Consider the following 27,500-nt stretch of genomic DNA (forward strand, 5'->3'; position numbering starts at 1 on the left):
GAAAGTTGTGGTGAAAGAGTACAGCCGGGTTCGCCACCATCCCCTGCCGGAGCCTCGTGGAGCTTTAGGTGTTTTCGCTCAATAAACACTCACAATGCCCGGTCTGAGAATCGAAACCGCGAGTCCGCTGCCCTAACCACTGGGCCATTGCGCCTCCACTCATATAGGATTAACACATAGTGATTCTACTTGTCAAACTGATGTGTATCTGCACAGTGTGTGCTGAAATGGAATACGAATCCAAGGTTTCAAATATCGAGTTTGAGCCAGAATTTCAAGAAATGGATGAACTAATTACTAAGTAAACATGTTTCTATGAAAAATGCACCAAATTGAGCTACATAAGTCTTTTAGGGCCCAAAATTAGCATGGAGTTGTCATATTGAGATTGTTGTTTATTGTTTTTTCCTTCTCGCTGTTTTAACGTGTGGAGAGTAACGTCTGAATTTTACCTAGCAGATATTCTTGTATATGTAAATTTAATTTTTCTTTGAGAAATATTGGTCAAATTTCACCAATAGAAATTATATTGTGCAATGAATATTATTTTGTAGATTATTAAAGTCTTATGTAATTTTTATTTTTTTCCGATTTTAAGTACTGTCGTATAATTTGCGGTAATGTTTACATACTCAAGAGTAGTGCTAATTTGTTTTGGTTCTCCCTCCCTCCCTCCCTCTCTCTCCTAGTAATGAGTTTGCTGTAAGTTACAGATATTTTTAATGCCTCCAATTAATGTTTTTAAAGGAATTAGTTTTCACATTTTGTTTGTTATTTTAATCTAGATTTACATGCATTTTCTGAGAATGGTACCTCGTAATCGTGAGATGTGTTAGAAACAATAGCTAAATCTCCCTTATATCACACACTTTTTCATCTGAAAATATTTTCAAATATTTATTTTACTGGAAAGGCTCCTCCCATCATTTTTAAGTGCATAGTTCAAAAACAATTTGAGCAAAATTAGTCCAGAGGCAGGGTTGTGTGTGTGTGAAAAAATAAATGAAAAAACTTTTGTTTTCATTAAAAGCTTTTTTCCCTATCAAGGTTGTGGGGGAAAAATAATTGGAAAAATTCGTCAAAACAGAAAATTCAACTTACGTGGGCACCTTGATTTGAAACTCCACAATCTACACCTATTTTTAATAGTCCATTAAAATTTTATTGAAATAATATCATGTCCAAAAATCTCAGGCAAAACATGGCAAAACTCAAGTCCTTGTGGCTTGTACTTTTGGATTTAGTTACGTCTGTAAACACCATAAAAATTAACATAATGAGGGTTGACAACAGGAAGAGAGCATTTGCTTGGAAGTAGGAGTGGCTGTGTGGTAAATAGCTTACTTACGAACCACATGGTTCTGGGTTTAGTCCCACTGCGTGGCACCTTGTGCAAGTGTCTTCTACTATAGCCTCAGGCCGACCAAAGCCTTGTGAGTGGATTTGGTGGACGGAAACTGAAAGAAGCCCATCGTATATATGTATATATATATATATATATATATATATATATATATGTGTGTGTGTGTGTTTGTGTGTCTGTTTGTTCCCCAATATCGCTTGACAACTGATGCTGGTGTGTTTATGTCCCCGTAGCTTAGGGGTTCGGCAGAAGGGACCAATAGAATAGGTACTAGGCTTACAAAGAATAAGTCCTGCTGTCGATTTACTCGACTAAAGGCGGTGCTCCAGCATGGCCACAGTCAAAGAGAGTAAAAGAGTATAAAATCTGTTTGTTACATGCAACAACAGAGAGGATTTATATGAATATTTAAATAATTGCACATCTCCCCAGTTTCATTTTCAAGAACCTGAAAAATAATAGGCAACTACTATACCACGGACATTATTAATTTGCATAATTTGAAGCTGATTATCACCTCAGTTTCAAAGATGACATTACAAATATGGCTAATTATTCATTTAGGCCAATTAGGCAATATTTCAGCCAATTCACTGACTATTCAAATTATCATCATCATCATCGTTTAACGTCCGCTTTCCATGCTAGCATGGGTTGGACGATTTGACTGAGGACTGGTGAACCAGATGGCTACACCAGGCTCCAATCTGATTTGGCAGAGTTTCTACGGCTGAATGCCCTTCCTAACGCCAACCACTCCGAGAGTGTAGTGGGTGCTTTTACGTGCCACCGGCATGAAGGCCAGTCAGGCAGTACTGGCAACGGCCACGCTCAAAATAGTGTATTTTACATGCCATCTGCACAGGAGCCAGTTCAGCGGCACAGGCAACGATCTCGCTCGAATGTCTTCACATGTGCCAGGAAGGCGACGCTGGGCACAGGTGCCACCGAAGCTTCCATCTCCTTTTGGTTGATGAAGCATCGTGAACACAGAAAGTGAGCTAAAGCTTAGAACAATCTGAGAGAGGTATTTTTTCCCACTATCCTAATGTGCATAAGCAGTGGTCAAGCAAAGTCCAGCTTCTGGAACTTATTCCTAAAATATTTACCCAAATTTCACAAATGGGGTATCAAAATGTTTCTTTTTGGATGCTCTTTAAGAAGTGCAGTACAAGTTAGATTTAAATATTTTGAAAGATTCATAGTGATACCTATTCCAAGTAAGATTGTATTCCCCTTTGGACAGATAAATTTACGCAGAAGACTGGAAATGAATGACACTGCTTTTCTGGAGGGTATCACTTGCTCACAATTATCATGCAACATCAAGACAAGAAGAGAGAGAGAGAGAAAGAGAAAGAAAGAAAGATATACAACCCCCCCCCCCATATTTGATGAGCTTTCAGTTTCTGTCTACCAAATCTACTTGCAAGGATTTGGTTGGCCCAGGATTATTGTAGAAGACACTTTTTTGCCTGAGCCAAGATGCAGTGGAACTGAACCTACTCCAAATCAACCTCAGGATCCTAACTACTCAAATATGTGGAGCACACTCAGGCAGTTCTTATATGTCATGCAAGGTATTTCACTTGGTCATAGGGCTGGACCATCCTTGCCTTCTTGGCCACCTGCTGGACTTCCTTTGGGATCCATACTCCTTCTGTATACCTCCACAGCTGTGCTGCCTTGCCTCTTCTTTAAATCAACCGTAGGATCCTAATTACCAAATATGTGGAGCAAACTTGAGCAGTTCTTATATGCCATGTAAGATATTTCACTTGGTCCTGGGGCTGAACCAGTTCTTGCCTTCTTGACCACCTGCTGAGTCTCTTTCTAGCTGAACTCCTTTCCATCAAATCCCCTAGCTGGTGCAGATGGACAAATAAAGGACTTGGAGTGTCTATAGTCAGAATCCATGGAATCATCACTGCAGGTGACTCTGAGCTGAGTGTTGACCTTAACTTTTGGAGAAGATAAATTGACCACTGTGCTTCCCAGCAGCTGTTTCATAAATCCATGCGCAGTTGCTTGCAAGGCAGCTCACTTCCTGTCTCTCTCTTTCTGCCATCTTCTATGCTACTTAACCTTCCTCAATGCTCTGCTAGTCTATGATGAGTCTTCTCTCCTCCTCCTTTGCTTCTTTATATTGTAGCCTCAAGCTGTGAAGTTCTTATCTCAGTTGATGGATTTTATTGTTTCTGTTACTCTTAACAGAATGGTTTCACTGTTTCCTTCTCTTCTACTTCTAACCTCTCACCCTCTAGACTGATGATAATGGTTGTCTTTGTTTGGAAGCAATGATTGGCATTACCCTTGACCTGTCCAATTGGGATTCTTATTATGTCCTCACCATTACACACATTCTTACACACACACACGCACACATTCACACACACATTGTCATGTGTCTTATGCATCATGTCAAGTGCACTTGGATTCCTTAACCAGTCTTTTCCACACTTCCCTATTCTCCATCATCTTTTCACCTTTCTTAATGTTTTGGTGTACATTCCACTTAGTCTGCTTTTTATTACTTTTGTAAGTGTCCAGTATTCAAATCTATACACCCATATGCTTTCTCTTGCCGCTCTAGAGAATTGTATTTCCAGGTCATTAGATAGATTTGACTCCCATATTGCAAGACATCTTGTTCATTGCTAAAAATTTCAATTCAGTTCTTACTTTATCACCTCTCTGAGCTTTCTAGTCATGATCCCAGTTTTCTATGTCATTTACACATTCCAAATTTGCATCCTTTGATAATATAATGTGTTTTTTTAGTTGATTGGAAACCGTAAGCTCAGTCTTATTGTTATTGATGTGTAGTTCTATCTATTTTGAAACTTCCTCAACCTGTTGTAGTTGAGATTCTTTAATAGTGTCAGAACTAAGAACTATATCATCTGTATAAATCGTATCAGTAATAATAGCTGCAAAAATGATGTCTGCTCTCTTTTTTTTTTTTCCGAGGTATTATTCAGAAATTCATTTTCTTTCTGCATTTGATGTTGGATTTCATAATGAGAAGTCTAAGGGAAGGTGCAAGAGTGTCACCTTGTAGTACTCCTGCTAGGATCTGAAAGAAATCTGAGTGATAGGATTATTGTAGAGACTGTTGATGAATCATGTTATAATGTCTGTTTTGGTTGGAAACCCTTCTTAACATTAGCCATATGGTGCAGCCATTAATAAGACTAAGACTCCCTTCAGCTGAGTGGGGCAACAGATGAGTGGGTGGTGACTTTATTTTTATGCTAGGACATGAAAAGTTAAATTATGAAAGACATGACCAGAATAGATAAGGTTTCTTATTGTTTAGGAACTATGTTGCTACATACATTATAGAAGTGTAGATGGTAGTAATTGAGGTAGAGCTGGAAAAAGAGATAAAATAGTGGTGATGACATGTCAAAGTGGACCCTGAAGATACAAGAAAGTAAATAGAGGTGAGTAGGGATAGATGAACTGGGAGTGTAGGTAGGTAGGGGTTGCAAGATGGTATGACAATAGTGAAGAATGGTTAGCGATGGGGACAGTGAGGGGACAGATATGATGAGTGAAAGACAAAAGTTGAGGGTTGACTAATAATAAATATGTAGGAGGGAAGATAAGGAAAAGTAATGTTTGTAGAAATTGGGTTGGGTTGAGGGAATGGATATAGTGAATGGTAGACGAGAGTGGAGGCATAATTGATGATGCATATAAGTTAGGGGGAATGTAAGTGAGAGTAGGTGATAACTGACAGCGCAGATAGTAGTAATAATAATAATAACTGACAGCAGCAAGATAGTAGTAATAATGATAATAATAATAATAATAATTCTGGTTTTATTGACCACAAGGGCTAATATAAATTAAAAACATGTAAGGACAAAGACAGGACGAAGGTTACAAAGGGTTTTGTCCGGAAAGAAAACATTCGTGTAAACAGTGGGAAAACAAGAAAGATATAACAAATAAAACTCCCAATAGGGGGAGGCGCTTCGAAAGGTTACACGTGGAAAAACCCATAAAAGCCACGGGAGCCTGGTCAGAAAATAAGAAAGGGGTATAGAGCCCTTTCTCCTTTCTGCTAAAGGCACAAAGCCTGAAATTTGTTGGGTGGGGACTAGTCAATTACATCGACCCCAGTGTTTCACTGGTACTTATTTTATTAATCCTGAAAGGATGAAAGGCAAAGTTGACATTGGTAAAATTTGAACTTAGATGAAATGCTGCTAAGCATTTTGCCCATCGTGCTAACGATTCTGCCAGCTCTGCAGTGAATAAGGTAAGAGGAGAGAAAGGGAGATGTGTGAGTGCAGGAATTTTTTTTTAACCAATTAGACAGATTTGTTCAAATTGGGCCTTATGCCAAGAGAAAGCCCTGCGCACCTGCTCGAGCGGAGGACATTATGATGAATTTTTAGTATATCATTGTGGCTCATGGTAGAGCCTCAATGCTTTTTGGCTGGCACTGCCATACTACACGAAGCATAAAGCATCAATCTTAGGCCTTTATAGAGTAGAGGGCCCCACTGACAAATCTCTAATTGGGCCCTTCACTTTCTAGCACTGGCTCTGTGTGGGTGTTCAGGCTGCAAAAGTGTGAAGAAAGAGGCAGACCTAGTGCATGGGGAGAGAGAGATGTATGGAGATGATTTGGTAGCATATAACTGATCAATGTAGAAGGTGTGTGTTCTGTCTATGAGGGTATTTTACCCAATCCTCTAAGCTATTTCCATAGTTATTCTGTGTTCGAGATTTCTTTCATTTCTGTCTCATCATCATCATTTAATATTTGTTGCCCATGCTGGCATGGGTTGGACAATTTGACCAGAGCTCGCAAGCTGGGGAACTGCATCAGACTCATATCTGATTTGGCATTATAAAAGACGGGATCTGTTGTCAGGGGTCATTTAGTTCAGTGGCATAGAGTGCTCAGCTGGAATTTGAGAAGTATTGAGTTCAATTTTCTGTAACAACTTGCTGGTTACTTTTTCCCATGTATGGGAGTATTTTATCTGATCTGTGAAACAGTTTCCACAGCTATACTCCTGCTTCCCAGATTTCCTTCATTTCTAAAATACTAACTCATTTGATGCTTCAATGTTTGTTTATAAAAATGTTCTCATACACACACACAAAAGATTAGAGTTCAAGTGGACCAGGCACTTAAATGGTAAGGCGCTGGGTCAGGTGAAAATTAAAATGTATGCAAGACCATGATAGACGAATACATACATGAGTACTGAAGTACAACCAGAATGATATTCTGGCTATGTATACAATTAATTAAACCCAGCAGTATATCACTAGCCCTTGGGCTAATCAAGAAATACACATTGTATTAAATATACAATCCATAATATACTTTGGATCATGTGAGGAACAGGTTCCAAGAGGGATGAATTATAAATAAATAACAGATAACAATATTTTCCATCTGCTGTTTATACATACATGCTTATATATATATGTGTGTGTGTGTGTGTATGTCTGTATATATATATATATATATATATATATATATATATATATATATATATATATATATGTGTGTGTGTTTGTATATATGTATATATATATATATATATATATATATATATATATATATATATATATATATATAATATATATATATATATATATATAATATATATATATATATATATATATATATATATATATATATATATATATATATATATATATATAATATATATATATATATATATATATATATATATATATATATATATATATATATATAAGTATATGTATGTATATATATGTGTGTGTGTATATATATATGTATATGGTAAATGGAAGATGGAATACAGAGTTACAAATTGTTAGCTATAAATGATTGAAATGAGCCATACATCCCTAGAAAACCCCAGATTATGCTTAAGGACCAGAAACCTAATTTTCTTATTGACCCCTCAGTTAAAATGACTTATCCTTCTATATCTGATACAGGCATTATTAGTAAAAATCATTGGTAGGATAATACCCGCCCCTTAAGTCTAAAATTAGATTAGCCCTCTGGGGTGATTCCCAAGAGGTGGTTGGATGATTTAAGCTTCTAGAAATTAGTATGAATAGTAAATTCTTGCAACTAGATATAGAGAGCTATTATACCACTATTAACCTGATTATCCTTAATCAAGCCCTGATTTATAGCATGAGAAATTCTGATTTGTCCCGATGTGAAATAGATATCATACTAACCATGCAAGCCACTTTAGTCAATTTTGATGGTAGATTATGGAGTAGATTAGATAGGGAGAATGCTTTTGATATAGCAATGGGGTCATATAACTTTGCACAGGTCACAAACCTACTTGGAATATATATCCTTTCACTAATCCAGTCTTCCTCTCTGGATGTGACAGGGGGTCTATATTGGGATGACACCTTATTTTTCCTGGACAGAAGTAGCAAAGTACAATTAGAAAGGCATTGGAAAAATTTCTTTAGATTTTTTTCAAAAATTTAGGACTAAACATTACTATGGGAGAAGATTATCATAGAGTAAAGTTTTCTTGACTTTACCTTCTCTCTTGATACTGGATTATTTGAACTGTTTTATAAGCCAAATGATCATATTAAGTGCATAAATGTAGCATCCAACCATCCACCCATCCGCCCTCGATAATATGGGGATTAGTTAAGAATATTTCTGCAAGAATTTCTAGATTATCTGCTAATAATAAAATTTTTTAATCACATGCAACTTATTATAATACTGCTTTAGCTAGGATTGGGTACTGTGAAAAATTCAATATATACAAGAAAGAGGCATACACTACACTGGTAATTCCTCCAATTGTAATACATATTGTACACCATCACAAAGTCACGGTTGAGAACTCACTCAGATAGAGAATACAGGCCAGGAAGAATTGGTCAAGAGAATGAACTACCAACGAAAACTCATAGAAACATGCGACATAATAATCCAACTGCTTATAACACTGTAAATTGTTCCAATCCTGTACAACATACTCTATCAAATAAGCCTAACAACAGATATATGAATTAGATTCAACCTGATTTTTGGTTGGCATATTTCAACCAAGATTGGTGGAAAATGTTTTGCCGCTTTGGACAAATGTTTCCCTAATTCTAATCAGTACTATGCTAGTTTTAATCAGCACACTGTGAAGGTATCCTATATTAACTCTGCTAATTTAGAGCAGCTTATGCATTACATAAACAATAGTAAAATGCGACAAAGGTTCAATAACCCACCTACTGGATCTAGCGAACATACGCATTTAAATATGAACAAAGGAGATGTAAACCGCGATGAAAAACACCAATTATGGCCAAATGGTAGTAGTAGAAATGCTTATGATACAGCTAACACAGTAACAACACTGGAAAATAGTGTCGGAACTGCCTTATATACAAATAAATATGATAAATGCTCATGTTTACATTGGGCAGATGGCTGATTCATTTAAGAATTGTCATCATAATCATGTTGCCAGCTTTAAGACAATCAATTAGAGACATTCAACATCTTTGGATGATTTTGTATGGCGACTGAAGGAGAATAAAATTAAGTAAGCATAACTTGGTCCATAGCAAGGCATGTGAAACCATACAATATCATTTCCAGGAGATGCTGTCTCTGCTCTGAGGAAACCCTGTCTATTCTGTGGACTAGTGAGAAGACCATTAATAGAATTTCTGAAAGACTCTCAAGATGCCTACATGCATATAAATGCACAATGTAGTGGGAATAAATTTGAGTAACTGTTAACATAATTTACTTTAAGGTATGGATGAATTAAGTTTACTTTTAACTTCCCCATCATCATCATCATCTTTTAACGTCCACTTTCCATGCTGGCATGGGTTGGATGGTTTGACTGCGGACTGCCAAGCCAGGAGGCTGCACCAGGCTCCAATCTGATCTGACAAGGTTTCTACAGATGGATGCCCTTTCTTACGCCAACCATTCCAAGAGTGTAGTGGGTGCTTTTTACGTACCACCAGTACGGGCCAGTCAGGCAGTACTGGCATCAACCACACTTGAATGGTGCTTTTTATGTGCCACCGGCATGGGAGCCAGTCAGGCGCCCCATTCTTATAAACACCAAGTAGATGTTTAACTTACTTTGTGATCATGAGTACACCAAACCATACACGTGCGTGTGCTTACATTTTCATGGGTGCTTGTTTGAACAAGTGTACACACACCATGCAGCTTGTTTATACATCCACATTTGTTAATGATTATTTTTAATATTTTTCTTGCTATATTGCGTGTTTGTTTCGTTTTTGCATCTGTAATTTTATTTTTAATCTTCTATGTAAATGAAAATATTTCCTTTGTTTTGCTGCTTTTCTTTCTATGAAATGAGAAGATACTTGCGGAACTGTTATTTTAATGAGTTGTGTCTGTTTATCACCCGATAAGACACATTTGCACTGAACCAGTTGTTGAGTGTCCCACCCATGAGGGATCGATGCTAGATGTGTTGAAACAATTGTGATTAATAATAAATTCTCGTATATTCCATCTTCCGTCTTTCATTTACCATAAACATAACGATCACTGTGAATGTGACTGTGCTTTACCAGTAAGCTACCAGGTGTAAATCATTTGTTTTATTATCCAATAATATATATATGTGTGTGTATATACAGTAGTACCTCGGTTTTCAAACAACTCTGATCATGAATAAATTGTGCTTTATATATATATATATATATATATATATATACACACTAGCAGGTAAGCCCGGTTTCACCTGGTTGGTTTGGATGATGTGGCTGTAAAACCTGCTCTGTGTAAGCATTCGACTTGTTTGCGTACGCTTATGATAAAACACAATTTTAGAAGGACTTTTTTCTGTCAAAATGCTAAAAATAACTGACCAACAACCAAAAAAAAAAACAACCAAGATTCAACCAAATCAAAAAATACTTAGCCAACAAAGATGAACCATCCTGCTTCCATTGCATGCACATGCACACATACACACACATTCACGTACCCCACTTTTACATACACATATATTCACATAGAGTTGAAACGCTGTTTGATTTATTTTTTCAGTGTACAATTTTCATCATCCCACTACCAAGTATGACATCACCCCTTCCTTCCTTATTTATCTATCACCCCTTCCTTTCTCATTCATAAACACAAGGGTATTATTATTGTAGATTATCTCGGTAACCATGGGAGCTATGAAAAAAATACAAAGCCCAGCAACACCACCGGATCATTCTACACATCTGTGTGATTTTTCGTGCAATTCCACCCAGCCATTTGACCATGAATCCCAAGACAAGAAAGAATCGCCCATATCAAATTTATATGTATAGATGTATACAAATGTATATATATATAGAAAGCATGATTTATTCGTGATATATATATATATATATATATAATACAGGGTATCAAGAGATACCATCACGCTGAAAAAATAGCAGTCAAATCCTGACTCCAAAACCACAATAAATGTCCGCAAGGCACGATTAGCGAAGACGAAGACCAAATAAACCAGTAAAAATAATAAGATAATTTCAAATCCTGGATTTCTGGCTTTGCATAAATGCTCTGCCTTCATCAGTGAAATATACTTAAGTACATAAATACAAATACATGTATATAAACAGTATACTTACATATACGGACGTATACATACATACTGCTATTTTTTCAGCGTGATGGTATCTCTTGATACCCTGTATTATAATTTTAAATAATTATTACCTTTGATAGTTTTTATTCCCATGCTGACCACTTGATAAGATCAATATTTTAAATACCGATCTTATCCTTATATATATATATATATATATATATATATATATATATATATACAACACAATTTATTCGTGATCAGAGGCATTCATAACTGAGGTACTACTGTATTGAATAAATATGACAAAGACAAGATATAAAGCATGACCTATTCGTGATCAGAGTTGTTTGAAAACCAAGGTACTACTATATATATATGTGTGTGTGTGTGTGTGTGTGTGTGTATTTATACATATATATATATATATTTTGTTGTTGTACTTGGGGATGGTCATATTGCCAGTTTAGCCAATAAAAACACACGCACTATATATTTGGTGTTAATTTGCTTCAGCTTTATATTACATTAATCTTAATCTTATTTCGGCCAGAGTTCTTTCGTCACACTTCTGTGACCTCATCATTGGTCCTTTGTTTCCTTCTTTCTTATGTGTGTCTCACCTTGCTAACTATCAGCCATTTTGTATTCTGTATTCCTATTGTATGTGTCTACGCATGCGTGTCTTTCAATGTGTCTGTGTCTTTTGTAAGTGTATGTGTGTATGGGGAGTGTCTGTATCACCTATATTCTCTGTTAATACGTGTTCGTTTGTATTTGTTTTTATTTATTTATTTGTTCATGTGTGTGTGTTTTTTTTTGTGTTTAATTAAATTTTGTTAACGTATGTAGTATTTAATTCCATTTGTTTATCTATGTATTGTATTATACTTTGTTCATATTATTATTGGTTTATGGGTAACATGTTGTCACATGCTGTGGTTTGTGGTTTGTTAGTGATGTGTGTTAGTATTCCATTCTAGTTTCCTATTCAGGCTAGGTTTCTCTTCTATTATGTGTGTAGCTTCAGTAATTTGTCTAAGTGCTGCATCACTGCTATGTGTAGATAAGATTTTAATTTCTATGTTGTTGATTGAGCCTCTATGTTCTTGCTCAGCGTGCTGGTACAGAACTGATGAGTTCTTCCCTTCCTTAAGTTCCCTCCAATGTTCGTTTGCCCGCTCCCCTATGCTCCTTGCTGTTTCACCTACATATGTCATTGTCTTATTTCTGCATCGTCCCTCTGTACATCTTATACTATAGACCACATTTCTGGTTTTGTAGTTCGTTTGTGGGCTAAATCTACATACGATACAGTTCCTATCAGTGCAGGGGGTTCTACTGAAAGGGTATGTTCTACTGATAAGGGATTTAATAGGGTTGCCTGGCCTTTCAACAACCTTAATTCTTAGCTTAAGTTTGTCTAGGGCCCTTCTAAAGCGGTACGCCAGTTCGCCTCTAGGGGTGGTGTCGACGAACATGACGCTCTGGTACTTGTGGTGGTCTATAGTATAAGATGTACAGAGGGACGATGCAGAAATAAGACAATGACATATGTAGGCGAAACAGCAAGGAGCATAGGGGAGCAGGCAAACGAACATTGGAGGGAACATAAGGAAGGGAAGAACTCATCAGTTCTGTACCAGCACGCTGAGCAAAAACATAGAGGCTCAATCAACAACATAGAAATTAAAATCTTATCTACACATAGCAGTGATGCAGCACTTAGACAAATTACTGAAGCTACACACATAATAGAAGAGAAACCTAGCCTGAATAGGAAACTAGAATGGAACACTAACACACACCACTAACAAACCACAAACCACAGCATGTGACAACATGTTACCCATAAACCAATAATAATATGAACAAAGTATAATACAATACATAGATAAACAAATGGAATTAAATACTACATACGTTAACAAAATTTAATTAAACACAAAAAAAACAAAAAAAACACACACATGAACAAATAAATAAATAAAAACAAATACAAACGAACACGTATTAACAGAGAATATAGGTGATACAGACACTCCCCATACACACATACACTTACAAAAGACACAGACACATTGAAAGACACGCATGCGTAGACACATACAATAGGAATACAGAATACAAAATGGCTGATAGTTAGCCAGGTGAGACACACATAAGAAAGAAGGAAACAAAAGACCAATGATGAGGTCACAGAAGTGTGACGAAAGAACTCTGGCCGAAATAAGATTAAGATTAATGTAATATAAAGCTGAAGCAAATTAACACCAAATATACAGTGCGTGTGTTTTTATTGGCTAAACTGGCAATATGACCATCCCCAAGTACAACAACATCTGTTTCAACACACGATTTCACATCAAAAATCTTGCAAAACAAATATGTAAACGGAATATATATATATATATATATATATATATATATATATATATATATAATATATATATTATATATATATATAGACTTATATAATCTGGTGGTAATCACAAAAAAGTTCTTTTAGTGGCCCAGGCTACAAACCATGTAGTACAATATATAGGATTGTAATGTAGAGTCCTATGCCATTGAAATCCAGTAAATTCAGTCAGTGAAGATTATATATATTCTCTCTCTCTCTCTCTCTCTCTCTCTCTCTCTCTCTCTCTCTATATATATATATATATATATATATATATATATATATATATATATATATATATATATATATATATATATATTCGAATCTTCTATGTGTTAACACGTACCTCCTTGTGACAATGTAAACCTTCATTTGATTAAGATACCTTTGGCCTGACGAATAGCCTGTGGTATACACCTCACTTGGATATTTACCACTTCTGAGGCTCCACTTGCTATGAAACATATGTAGCCTGGATCTTATCTACTCCATTCCTTAACTCTTGTGTATGTATATATATATATATGTGTGTGTGTGTGTGTGTTTATTCAAAATGGAGACGAACACCATTCCTCCATATGATCAGTTTGAAAAATTGTTAAGACATTAAGATATTTTTCACAACATGAAACCAATGGTAGCTTTATTCACAAATAAAGTAAGTCTGTCCACCAATGCAGTGTTGAGCACTGATTTTTATCGTTCAACATTTATATGTGTATATATATATATATATATATATATATATACTTTTTGTGTGTGTATGTGTGTAGATTTATATATGTATGTATATGAATATAAATGCATGATAGGTGTGTATATGTGTTTATCAACACGTATTTATACATATGTGTGTATGTGTGTACATGCACGTGTACTGTAATCCCTTGACTATTGCAGGTGTTACATTTCAATACCCCCTGCGATACGTGAAAATCTGTGAAGTAGAAACAGTACTGTACTGTATATATTTTAAAATTATTTTTATAATTTGTATATATTTATCTTATGAATGCAAAATATCACCATGGAGGAATTGACATAACCTTTAATAAACCACGATAGGTGAACCATGATATGGTGAGGGATTACTGCATATAATATATAAATTTAAATTTTTAATTAACCACTTCATGAAACTTAGATTGTTCTTGTGATTTAAACTAATTAGAGTAGTATGTCAAAATCTATATAGCTTAGTTATGTGATTTATTTTGTGAAGGTAATTTCATAGACAAGCAAAGGTTTGCAGGCCTATATATTAGTTTATTACAGTTCTCCTTCCCTTGTGTTTATAGAGTGGTCTCTGTCAGATAATACCATGACAACAGCAGTTGAACCTTTTCTGGTTGTCTCCTCGACAACAGCAATATGACAGTGGGTGGAGGGATGGTGTTCTAAATGGCACAATGACTTGATAAATTATACATTAGTAGTGGTAGTAGTCGTTGCAGTAGTGGCTGGTTTGTGTGCTCAAGCTTGTTATTAGTTGCTGATGAAAATGGTGGAATGAAAGTGCATTCACTTGTTTATCTTCCATCTTTTACTTGTTTCAATCATTTGACTGTGGCCATGCTGGAGCACTGCCTTGAAGGGTTTTAGTTAAACAAATGAACACCAATGCCTTTTTTTTCAAGCCTGGTATTTATTCTATTACTCTCTCTTGTGGAACCGCTAAGTTACAGGGACATAAGTACACCACACTGGTTGCCAAGCAGTGGGGGACAAACACAGACATGAAAACACACACACACACACAATGGTCTTCTTTCAGTTTCCATCTACCAAATCCATTCACCAGTCTTTGGTTGGCCTGAAGCTGTAGTAGAAGGCACTTGCCCAAGGTGCCATGCAGTAGGACTGAACCCAGAACCATGCAGTTGGGGAGCAAGCTTCTTACCATACAGCCACACCTTGGTGTTCATACAGTTGTTGTTATTGCTATATTATTCCATGTCATTAATCCTGGACTGAGTAGACATTCAAAGACTGTCCAATCATGGCTATAACCATCCTTCTTTCAGGCAGAACTTCATTGTTGAATGTATCATTTGCATTTCAAGATGGTATTATGTTATTTAAGGGAGATTTAGTTCTGAACTTTTGCAGATTGAGGCTCCTTCATTGAATAAAATGTGGAATTTTATTAGTGGATTATCAGAAAAGGACTCAATGGCTTTGTAATAGTTTTTAATTTGTTTCTTCTCTACATGATTGAAGCTCCAATCAACCTTTTTGTTCTATGGCTTCAGTTGATTCCTCATCTCTCTTTCTCTCTCTCTTACACAAAATTTGTGGTTTCATACTAATAGAGAGAGAGAAAGAAAGAGAGAGAGAGAGAGAGAGTGAGAGAGAGAGAGAGAGAGAGAGAGAGAGAAAGGACCTATTCTTAAAATAGGATTAATTCAAGTCTTGACAGTTTAAATGACTAAAAATGCTCAATAACTAATATATTTTCATTACTGACATAAATCTTATAGATGCATTAAAAAAAAACTTATGAAGATTTTGTTGCAGAAGGATTAAGTAAAGACTTGTTTGATACAACTATTTAAAGTGAGTGAAAAGGCCATTAGCATTTGTATAAATTAACACTTCCTTCTCCAAGCCTAGATTCGAAACCGAGTCTAAGAATTCTCGGTCGTCCAAACCACCACGATCAACAGGTGCGAAAACAGGTTTTCTTTGTCCTGTCAAAAAGTGATTGATCATCTCCCTTTGACCTTTGACCTGAGGCCATGTCAGGCGAAGTTCAAATGGACAGGAGCTGACTTATTTAGGTATAAACTCTGCTACAGTATGTCTGTCCTTCTACTTGCCACGATTCTTATAAATTCAGTAGTCAAAAAGACAGAGGGAGTGAAGGCCCTAGGCAGCCAAACAAGGAAGGTCTACTACTCGACAGCTTTTCTCAGAGACCAGAGCAATGTTCGAAGTTCCACGGTAGATTACTGCCTCAGTTGAACTATGTACACACACATGCAAACATATATTCATTTGTGATATATCATTTCTACAGATGTACCCTGTTTCTATTTCTAGCAACTCGTAGCAGTTGTCAACATTTTGCATGTAGTGAAGAATTATGTGTACCAATGACAAATTAAGTCCAGTGAATAAATTAATTTCAATTATGAATCGATTCACTCATTTGTTTACTTCAAAGGCATACACATTCCTTTTGCATCTGTTTACCATGATACACATTTAACCACTACACATTCATCACTTTTTTCAAAGTATACGACATTGTCTATTACATAAAGAGACCCCAACTTTTTGAAATCTTTCTAGTCTTCTCTCTTTCTCTCTCTGATTTCATTTTCACATTTCATTTTCCTATTTGCAAAAGATAAAAAAAAAACAATAGCCATCAGTGTTAGAACTGTCCATCATGAAGATTGCCTAACTACTTTCTTTTAGTAGGAAGGACAGTAGAGTTCCTCTGGCAGGCAGTTATAGTAAAAGAAGTAGGGTGATGAATAAGATTGATAAAATTAGGAGCAGAGCTTTCCTTCTCTAATCAAGCACTTGATTTGCTCAGGTACCACTTAGAAGTCCTGCTGCCAGAAAGACAGTGAGAATGACAACTATGGCATGGTTGATTGGGTCTATTTTGAGTATGCTGCTGTAAACTGGGGGCCATGACTAGATGAGGGCACTTTTTCTTGGTAATTGGGATAAACTGAGATCTGTAGGCTGCCAAGACAACTTTTGCCGTTTTGGAACACACAAAATATATTTCAGCTTGTTTGTTTTCATATCACATAATATATGATCCACTCACAAGATTTTGGTCAGCCAGGGGCTACAGTGAAAGATACTTGCCCTAGGTGCTGCACAGTGAGACTGAACTCAAAAACCTTGTGGTTGGGAAGTGAACTTAACCATATGGTCATGTCTGTGTTGTATTTTTTGTCTTCCAGAAGTAAGACATTTTGGTATACTTATTTGCTTCCTTCAGTTGAATACTACATAAAAAAAAGACAAAACAGAACAAAGCAAAACAAAACATTGTGTAAAATCTTAATTTTAAATCCTAACTGTTTGTAGAATGTTTTTTTTTTTTGGCAGCATTGGACTTTGGTAGTTCATTCAAATGTTATAAATAACATTTTCATTTGTTAGAGGCATTGTCTGCATTGTCTTTATCTGTTTCAGTATCAGATTTATTTTTATAAAATTAGTAAGCATTGTAATTGAAAAAGTAAGCTTCCAGTCAACTTAATCTAAAATGCATCTACTCTAATATCTATGTTGAAACCATTTTGTTTCTGTTTTCTGCCAACTTCTCTCCCATCATACTGATTTTTCTTTCATTCCTGAACTTTACAATAAGCAATTCATGCTTAGTTTTTCTATTTTCTCTCATTCTTTTCTTGTAGTTTTATACATAATTAACTGACAATTCATTTAATTTAGTGCTAAATATCTACACTATATAAAACTGTCTTACCCTTCTGCTAGCTGTGTTTGAAAAAAGGACCTAAAAGTAGCAGAAAATGTTGGTAGATTTTGTATATTGTATTCCATGGAGTGATAAGAAGCTTGACCAGATTTGTGAGCCAAAACAAATCTCAGCATTATAGATATTGTGGAATTATATGATATCTGTAATTCCAAATCCACAAGGAAAGCTCTTTAATAGATCTGTGATTGTTCTAGAAGAGGGACACTTGAAAAAAAAACAGATATATAGTAGAAGAGAAGCAAAATACTGGCTGGTTGGTAATGGTATTGGATGTTAAGCTATTCTTTTCATATTAATTAGTAACAAGCCAGTGAAGGAATCCCTGTGGAGTTACTAGTATCAGCATTTCCATGGTTGTTTGCTAGAAATAGCAGCCAAATTGCAGTTTCCATCTTAAAAAGAGAAGGATACTTTGGATAATATAATCCTTGATACATTATATCTAAAAAAAAAAAAAAGTAAAGATGGTCTTGAGAAGAATGCCTTTGATTATAGATTGTTCAATCATGGCTGACTCTGGGCTAAACAACAGCAACCAGTGTAAGATGGGGGTTAATATATATTACTGTTAATACACAGACATACACGCACATATATCATTTTTATCAATTTATTGCTTGACTGTCTGGCAACAGACAGTCAAAGGGACTAAGCTGTCTGACAGTAGACAGTCAAAGCCAACCAACTGCCTGACAATGGACAGTCAAAAGTGACCAAGCTGTCTAACAATTGACACTCAAAAGTGACCAAACTCCCTAACAATGGATAATCAAAGGTAGTTCACTGTCTGACAATAGACAGTAAATAACCTAACTGTCTGATAATGGACAGTCAAAAGTGACCAGACGACTTGAGATAGTCAGTTTGTCTTCTGCTAGTGTACACAATCTGCAAATCAAGATGTATCTGAATCTTCTAGTTTTCATTTCTGTAGGTTTAAGCAATTTCTATTTTATGCACAGCAAGTTTGAATCAAAAGAATGAAAATAAATTTAAATATTATAAAGAAAGCCTCACTGTTTATGAAATAAGAATGTAAACAAATTCTTTCTCTGCTATTAATGTGTGTAAAAGATAGAGTGGAGAGTCTCTTGATGGATCATTTCTCAGTTTATTTATTTTTCTTAAAGATCTTCCTTGGAATAATTTGTTGTTGGCATTTTATTGTGTGTCTGATAATTTATTTGGCTTCTTGTTGACTGTTTCTTCCCCTCTGTCCATGGTTATGCCTCTGATGACTAAAGAGGCTGATTCTTGCATGGAAGTGTCTATTGCAAAGTTCACAAGGATCTGTGGGGGAGGCATTGGTTGTTGCAGCCTCCATTTTCTTTCTTGCCATTTCTCTTCTTCTTTCCTATGTCTTTCAGCTTCAAAACGATTTGTCACAGTGGAGATGGAATGATGTCAACCTAAGCTTTAATGTCTCAGGCTTTGGGATTGATTCCAGTCAGTTTTAGGCTTCAGCTGGTCTTTGTATTGACAGCCATGGAGTCTTCTTCCAGTGGAAAGATCACTATATAAAATTTGACAAGGCAGCCTGGTCTCTTTCATTCTTACTACGTGGCCCACCCATCTCAGACAATGTTTCAGGATGGTGGTCTTGATTCTGCTGCTTTTCATTCTCTCCAAAACAGAGACATTGGTCACATAGTCATTCTATTTGTTATTCTTCTGTTGGTGAAATCACTCTCGTTTTTTGACATCACTTCAGTAAGGAGTCCAGCTTTCACAACTACAGAGGAGAGTGGAGATCACGACTGCTTGGTAGACACTCAATGTTGTTTGGTGGTTCAGATCTTTGTTCGTAAGGACTCTTTTCATGAGTCCACCAAACGCTGTGTGAACTGCTCTTAGTGGGGTCTTCATGTCCTTTTTTGATGTGCACTTGTTCGAAAGCAAACTTCCTAAGTATGAAAAGTATGAAAAGGCATCTACAACCTTGTAAAGGCCTTTGACACTGTCCCAAGGCCTGCAATGCTTCGGCTGCCCCGATCAATTCATTTCCCTTGTACAGGGATTACATGATGGTATGACTGGAACCATCTTCCATCAAAACCTATTGTCTGAAGACTTTCCCATCACTGAAGGATTAGAAAAAGGATGCGTTTTGGTCCTGACGCTCTTCTCCCTGTACCTTGCACCAATGTTTCATGAACTACCTTCAGACAATCCAGAAGTCAACATTAGGTACCGATATAATGGGGGATATTTCAGCCTTGCCAGATTGAAGTCACGAAGACTGACCAGGGAGCAAAAGATCACTGAACTTCAGTATGCTGATGACAATGCAGTGGTCTGCCACTTCAGTGAACATCTTCAACAATCGGTGAACAACTTCAATGCTTACACTCGGTTTAGCCTAAAAGTCAGCATCAAAAAGACAAAAATCCCTGCACAACCTATTCTAAGTCAGGAAACTCTTTGGAATAATTATATCAAACTAATTGTTGAATCAGCTGCATGACTGTTGGTTCTTTAGATTGAGAGATTGAGTTTGTCATTTTTTCTCCAAATATATTCTTTGTCTTTATAAATATCTCATTCACACTTGTATGGAATACTGTTGTCACATCGGGGCTGGTACCTCTGCTAGTATTTTCCTCTCTTTGGTCAAGCTTAAAATCTAACATTGTTGGTCTTGTTTTGGCAGCTAAACCTTTTCTCGTTATTGGGGCATTGCTTCAATATCTCCATTTCATGGTTGTTGTTGTGCTCAACTTTCTTCTCTTGTCCCTCCTTTTGAAGTAACTGCATTATATATATATATATATATACACACAAACAATTGCAGCATGGAAGATGTTTGTAAGCCATTTAAGAACACACAAAAAACCGTTAGATTCACTTCAACATTTAAATTTAATTTGTGTCAAAATATTTTCTTCACTTTGAAACCGCGACCTGTTCACTGACAAAGCTTTGCACTGCATCTTATATATATATATATATATACATATATATATATATATATATATATATAGTCAACCTAGCTAAAACCAAAATCCTAATAAGTAGGAAGGTAGATAAAACACAGACCCCTTCAGGTAGATGACCCTGCTCAGTATGTAGAAAAGGAGTAGGTAGTAACTCTATAAGATGTACCCGGTGCAAGCTATGGACACATAAGAGGTGCAGCAACATCAAAGGCAGGTTAACTAGCAAGTTAGTTTTTGTTTGTGGCAGATGTTCAGGTGCAATAAAGACTGTAAACAAACAGGAAACAACTTCTATCTCATTCCAGGGTGAAAAACTAGAGGTAGTCAATAGCTTCCGCTATCTGGGCGACCAAGTTAGTAGTGGGGGTGGGTGCGCTGAAAGTGTAGCTGCTAGAATAAGAATAGCCTGGGAAAAGTTTAGAGAGCTCTTACCCCTGCTGGCGACAAAGGGACTCTCACTCAGAGTAAAAGGCAGACTGTATGACGCATGCGTACGAACAGCCATGCTACATGGCAGTGAAACATGGGCTGTAACTGCTGAGGACATACGTAAGCTCTCAAGGAATGAAGCCAGTATACTCCGTTGGATGTGTAATGTCAATGTGAATACCCGTCAGAGTGTAAGTATCTTGAGAGAAAAGCTGAACATTAGAAGCATCAGTTGTGGTGTGCAAGAGAGACGATTGCGCTGGTATGGACATGTGGTGAAAATGGATGAGGATAGCTGCGTGAAAAAGTGCCACACCCTAACAGTTGAGGGAACCCGTGGAAGAGGTAGGCCCAGGAAGACCTGGGCTGAGGTGGTGAGGCAAGACCTTTGTACATTGGGCCTCACCGAGGCAATGACTACTGACCGAGACCTTTGGAAATGTGCTGTGCGTGAGAAGACCCGGCAAGCCAAGTAAGATCGTTGCCAGTGCCCCTGGACTGGCTCTTGTGCGGGTGGCACATGAGATGCACCATTTTGAGCGTGGCCGTTGCCAGTACCGCCTGACTGGCTCCCGTAGGATTTTCGAGTGAGATCGTTGCCAGTGCCCCTGGACTGGCTTGTGCGGGTGGCACATAAAAGACACCATTTCGAGCGTGGCCGCGTTTTCGTGCGGGTGACACGTAAAAGCACCCACTACACTCTCTGAGTGGTTGGCGTTAGGAAGGGCATCCAGCTGTAGAAACTCTGCCAAATTTAGATTGGAGCCTGGTGTTGCCATCCGGTTTCACCAGTCCTCAGTCAAATCGTCCAACCCATGCTAGCATGGAAAGCGGACGTTAAACGATGATGATGATATATAGTGAAATTCTGTCTCTCCGTCCATCTGAGGTCCCTGTATTTCAGTCTACGTTTGCTCTACATAGACACATTATACCTTTATGGAGTCATGATGATTTTGGAATTGAAAATCAGCCCTTCATTAGGTTCTTGAATATCCAGCATTGGGATCAGGTCTGGATGAGGATTTGTTATATGCTAACAGTTGAAAATTCAAATTTCAGAAGAACTCCAAAAATTTGTGAGCTTACAAGTTTTTTTTATTTAGACTGAATTTAAAGTAATACCATATTGGTAGGGTACTAATAAATGCTTTATTATTATTATTGCTCTCTTTAGTTTTGAGTCGCAGGCTTAATTAGCGCTCCACAGGAGCTAGCTTGAAAGTCCACACAGAGTGCAGCTTTTAAGATAATGTATATGTAAAAGAGACAGCACAGATGTGACCCAGAGTTTGTAGTGTACTGGTGAGTCATTGATAATCTGTCTGTAGACAGAGTTTACTGCTGTAAATCAACAGTAGCACCACTTGAGTAACAAGTGTGTTGTTAGCTTGTAGTAGTACTCCTACAGATTAGTAGGAAGTTCCACAAACTCACTGAAATATAGTCATCCTTGAAAATCCTGTCAGTCTTTTATAAGTCACAAGAAATCCATCATTATTCAATCAAGGTCCATTTTTTTCAAACTGACATTATATTGGTATCTGAATCAACAGATATTGCCATTATTTTTTAAACACAATGTAGACATTTCGAACAATTATTGATTTAGTTTAGATAGAGATGGAAACATTATAATAATAGAATTACAGACGTAGCTGTGGTATAAATGGGATTATGCAATTGGATCATTTGGATAAAGAAGACTAACTGAAGAAAACTTTTCAGAACAATACCAAAAACTAATAGTTATATATGTGTGAAGGAATTTCAACAGATTAGTAATAACAAGATGATGTTTTTAGGATGTAATGGTTTTAGTTTAAAAGTACAGACAACAGCAACTATAATAAAACTAATGTTTATTATTATACAATATTATTGGTATTAGCCATACTAACATTTTGTTTCTGATATTACAAAAGGGTCTCAAGAATAACTACTTCCACTACCACCACCATCACCACCAATATTACTCCTACTTCAACAGTTAAGATGGGGTAGAATCTGTTGCAGTAATATATTATTCACAACAGCAGTAAGAAGAATAAAATTATGGTTTTTGACAGAATCAAATTGTTACAATCCAAACAAAGCCTATGTTTATTAAAATAAGTTACAAAGTGAGTAGCAGCATGAGCAACTGAAATATGATGATATTGGTTTCTTTTGTAAGGGAGATCTAGGATTGATAGAATCAAATCTCCAGTATATTGGTACTTATTTTGTAAGTCTCATAGAGACAATCCAATGTGGAAGCTTCTATGTCATTTTAACATGCCAAAAATGGTAACCAAATTGCCCTCATTTCATATCATATCATATTAAAGAGAAAAAAAAAAACAGATGATTGAAACTGGAAAGCTTCTTATTATAGGTCTACCATATCAAGGCTGACCTGGTGTTGAAAAGCAACCTGTTAAGGATGATACTTAAAATTTAAACTCTTAAAATTTAGTCCAGTTTTCTAACAGTTTCTACAAACCCATTCTCCTCAATCTGCAGTTGATATTGATTAAAGTCTGATACTCACACATTTTTCAATAAACCCATACTTTTTGATCTGCAGACAATATTGATTAAATTACCCAAACTCTAAAGTTGTTGAAGAATTGCTAAAGAAATTTGAGAATCAAAATAGATTTTGGTTTAGAATACCTGTCAATCAAAATATAAAGCCATTGTCATTTGATTTAGATGTTTGTACAAATTCTTATTTGAATAGGCTTGGTTTTACTATAGCTTTTGTTAGCTAATTATATTGCTATCTGTAACTAATACAGCAAGCAACTCTAATTAGCTTCACTAAGAAAAGGTGTAACTGTCTTTAATTTTCACACTAAACTATTTCTTTTTCTATTTCTGCTCTTTGTTCTTTTCTTTTCTTTAAAGATTTCAAGCATTTCATATAATTTAACACTTTTTTCACTATTTATATCTTGTTGTCATATTGGGATGATTTAAGTAAATTTTTCTATCAGGTTACTAACTCCCCACCCCAAAGAAACAGGAAATTTATTCACAGTGTTTTCCTAAAGAGAACATTAATTCGTAGTGTTCCCGAAAACAAGACTTATTCAATGTTCCCCAAACAGGACTTCTATTCATAGTGTCCCCCAAAACAGGACTCATTCATAGTGTCCCCCAAAACAGGATGTTTATTAAGTGTGCCCCAAAATAGGACTTTATTCAGTGTGCCCAAAAATTAACCTTTTATTCAGTGTGCTCTAAAACAAGACACTTATTCAGTTTGCTTCAAAAGAGGACTTTTATTCATAGTGTCCTCCCAAAACGACTTTCATGTGCCCCAAAACAGGACTTTATTCACATGTCCCCCCAAAAGAACATTTATTCAGTCTCCTATATGACAGAGCATTTAAGTAAGCAAATTATAGGATATGAAGTATTTCTTTTAATTTTAAATACTTTTTCCATATTATTAACTTTTCAATAATTTAAACTCTTATAAAATCATTGTTTTATGACCTTTACCATTTATTTATCTTGTAATTAATTGTAGAATGAAATTAAATTTTATGCATGAATTTGGTTAAGATTTGAATTATTGTTTTTCTAATTTTCTTTTTATGGTATAGTTTTCAATTTGTAATTGTACAAGAATATATCTATATCATATAACATTTATAACACACAAGCATACATGCATACTTACGCACATGTGCATGTGAGTACACATACACACACACATGCATGTAGCAAATGCACTTACTTCCATGGGCATACATGTACACACTTAATCACATGCACACTACACCCACCCACACAAACACATATTTTTCCTGTTTTTTATGTTAGCATTATCAAAATGTTTTCAATTTTAGACCATTCCATTACATGTTACTGAAACAAGTATTTTTGTCATAATTATTTTAGTGTCTGTTTCTTAATACTGTCATGTATTGGACAGCTCTGCTATCCTTCCTAAACTAGTTATGCTGATTAAAGCAGAACAACAGAATAATGTACCTTGTCTAGAGTTCCAAATTTCAAGTGATAACCATATAGTCAGCTCTATTTATATATTTTCAACATTATTTGAAGTACAAAGTCAAGTATTTTGTTGTTGTTATAAGCAAATTGGTTTATTTAGGAATATGTTTGATGGACTCAACTTTTAAATCCTAAGAAGGAAGATCTTGCGAAAACTGATTTTTTTTTTTTTTTTTTTTTTTTTGATGTAGTAGGATTCAGAAATCATTAAATTTCTACTGATAAAAACCTATAACTAACTGGCTCTCCATTGGTTTATGCCAATGAGGGTTTGCCAGCTGAGTGGACTGGAGCAACGTGAAATAAAATGTCTTGCTCAAGGACACAATGTGCAACAGGGAATCGAACTCATGACCTTAAGATCCTGAGCCAAATACCCTAACCTCCAAACCAAATGCCTTCATGTAAGAAAATATAAAGACTACAAAATTAAAAAAAATTATCATCATCATTTTAGCTTCCACTTTTCCATTCTTACATGGGTTGGGCTTTTCTCCTGATGAAGCAAATTTCCTACACCAGACGCCTTTCCTTTCTCATAACCAGATGCATTTTCACAACAGATTGGAAATGAAGGATTCCGCTTGCACAATGGAGTCATTTGTTTTCAACTATCACACAATGTCAAGGCAAGGTGACAGTTGCACATGCACAAGCACACACGCATATACATACATATGTATATATTTTTATTGATATTTAGTAGAAGTAGCAGAGTGACTCAAGGTCTGACAGTTTAATGTATTAACCAGACTATCATATGTTGTTACACACTGTTGGTTAAAATATGATTCCTTGTCTTGTAGCTTTTAAATGATGTCACTGACTGGCTAGGCAGGCAGGCAAACAGATGTTTGCTCTAAGCAGAATGTTAGTCTGTCGCAGGGTTACTAATTTACATCTGAGTAGACTGAGCAACATAGAATGAAGTGTTTTGCACTATCAGTTTAAGAATCAAAACCACGATCTTGAGTGCAACACCCCGCCTATTAGGTTACATGCCTTCACATGCACATGCACGAATGGGTGCGTGTACAATGGTTTTTTTTTCAGTTTTTGTCTATCTGAGGCTGTTGCAGAAGACACTTCCCCATGCAATGGGATTGAACCTGGAACCACATGGTTGCAAAGCAAAATTCTTACCACACAGCCATGCCTGTATCTATTATGAGCTATTTGCATTTATAAACTTTATCAAATAAATAAAAATAGAGTTCTGAAGTACCTTTCAAATGATACAATGTATTAAGTGCTTTGTGCAAAGAAAAGATTTGTAAATGCAAAGTTCATTATGCATATGTTGAATAGATAAGGTCAAATAGTTGTGTGATTTCAATGTCAACATTGTCGCTGAATTTATAATCTCTGACAATAGATAAAAAATCCAGTTTTCAAATGCAACACCACACAACACAACGCCACACAACACACCTCAACACAACACAAAATCTCTCTCTCTCTCCCTCTCTCTCTCTCTCTCTCTCCCTCTCTCTCTCTCTCTCACACACACACACACACACACACACACACACACACACACACACACACAGTTTTCAAAAAGTAAGCCTTGAAAATAATGAATGAGTTCCCACATATAGATAGGTACTTTGTGATAAACATGCATGATTACAGCAATGTAGAAGTTGAATTAACAATAAATTATGCTGGCAATACGCTTAAGATACAATTTTCTATGACTCAGTCTGTTGAGCTGTCAATAGACACTGCAAGGACATTCAACTTTCTGTCATGTAATATATTGATATTTTCTTTGTAATGTTGAGTAAAAATCTCCTGGTAGATACACAGCTTCTCAGAGCATAAATATTCTCCTCTTCTTGAACATGGTTATCTCACCTAGCAGTTGATCTTATTTGTCATATTTGCAAAAATGGTGTTGGTAAGAGTCTATCTTCTAACTCTGTTAGGCTGGTTTTTGAGGCATAATCTAAAACCTTTTCTTTCATATTGGCATTGAAGCAATAAATATATTGGACTCTTCCCTCATTGCATTAAGATCAGTGAAAGAGTAAGAAAATATATTTCAAACTTTTTTGGTTAGAAAAAGATCCTTTTTGTTTTGGAGGATTCAAACAAAAACAAAAGCCAACACCAATACTGACAGCAAAGAGAGTTTTGTTAATCATTCCTTGTTTGTGAGTGATTTCTTAATTAAATAAAAGGAAAAAGACTCCCTTTGGTCATAAATGACCATGGGATTGCATGAGTTCCCCTCTGAAGGACAAGTCCAGGCAAGGTTGTTTGTGGAAGGCCAGCAGTTGCCCAGCATATACGC

At 36.0% G+C, this 27,500-nt stretch overlaps 1 protein-coding gene across 1 annotated transcript in view; it reads left to right on the forward strand.

Moving 5' to 3' along the window:
- LOC106883775 (ectopic P granules protein 5 homolog) overlaps positions 1–27,500 on the forward strand; it is a 131,602-nt gene that overhangs the window by 8,016 nt on the left and 96,086 nt on the right. The window lies entirely within an intron of this gene.

This window comes from Octopus bimaculoides, chromosome 4 (genome assembly GCF_046866305.1).
Source record: "Octopus bimaculoides isolate indiv1 chromosome 4, ASM4686630v1, whole genome shotgun sequence".
In the NCBI taxonomy this organism is placed as follows: domain Eukaryota; kingdom Metazoa; phylum Mollusca; class Cephalopoda; order Octopoda; family Octopodidae; genus Octopus; species Octopus bimaculoides.